A 1149-nucleotide genomic window follows, 5' to 3' on the forward strand; every position below is an offset into this window, starting at 1 on the left:
TCTACATCAAAATCCCACTGACAGCAAAAAGTGTGAACACATCACAAAACGTCTTTGGGGAAATTGGAAGAAAGAAGCAGTTTCCACATAAATTCCACAGCTGAACTGCACCTTGTAAGCTCCCCTTCACTGGCAGAATGCAGGCAGTACCAGTCACTGATTGTATAATTAGCTGCTGCCGATAGTAAATCAGATGCTAATTACACACAGATTGCAACTGCAAATAGAATGAATACTTTCTGGGGCTGAGTCTTTGCACATCTATCAATCAACTCATCTGTCTATCAGCAGGTCACTGTGATCGAGTCGCCAAAGCCCATAACACAAGTTAGTGTACTGCCTCATTGCCTCAGTATGCTTTATGGGTTGGATAGTTTTATTGAACGTCAGACAAAAATTATACTTCTGCAGCTTGGCACCCTGAAGCGCTGCCTAGACAGCAGACTTACTGTAAGATGGAAGGTTGAGGGAAGTCAGTCTAAATACCCACTTAAATTCGATTACTCTATAGATACGACATCCCCATCATTTTGTCTTTTTCGTCCAAATGTTGTTTCACATTCGTTGCAGGTGTTGCGTTGGTGTCTGTTCCCCCATCGAATAGTGTTTCCCTCCTGTTAAAATGTGTATCGCCCCCCTCCATGGTTAGGGTTGGGTCAGAATTAGGTTGAGGGAAATGCATATCAACCATGCCCCCAGGAAGTGCTCTGGTATGATGACCTCTCCACTCCATTAGGTGTGCCTGTTTTGCTGGCTGCTCTTTGTCTTATAGGATTTGGCTTAAGCCAGAGGGTTGTTATTAACCTCATGAGCCACACCTGGGCCCAGTTTGGAGATGACATAAAGCTCACCATCTTCCAACAGACTCTCTTTCCTTGCAGGCGGAGCTGTGCTTTTGATTGGGTTACTGCAGACATTTCCACACATTCATACTGCATACATGACTGATTACTGATCTCACTATAGAATGACGAAAACTCTGTCTGTGTGTGTGTCTGTTCCATGTTTTTCTCCTCACTGACTTGGTCAATCCATGTGAAATTTGGCACAGTGGTAGAGGGTCATGGGAGGATGCGAATGAAGCAATATTACATCAATTGGCCAAAGGGGGGCGCTATAGCAACCGATTGAAATGTCAAACTTTGAATG

This window comes from Epinephelus moara, chromosome 5, assembly GCF_006386435.1.
Source record: "Epinephelus moara isolate mb chromosome 5, YSFRI_EMoa_1.0, whole genome shotgun sequence".
Taxonomy (NCBI): Eukaryota; Metazoa; Chordata; class Actinopteri; order Perciformes; family Serranidae; genus Epinephelus; species Epinephelus moara.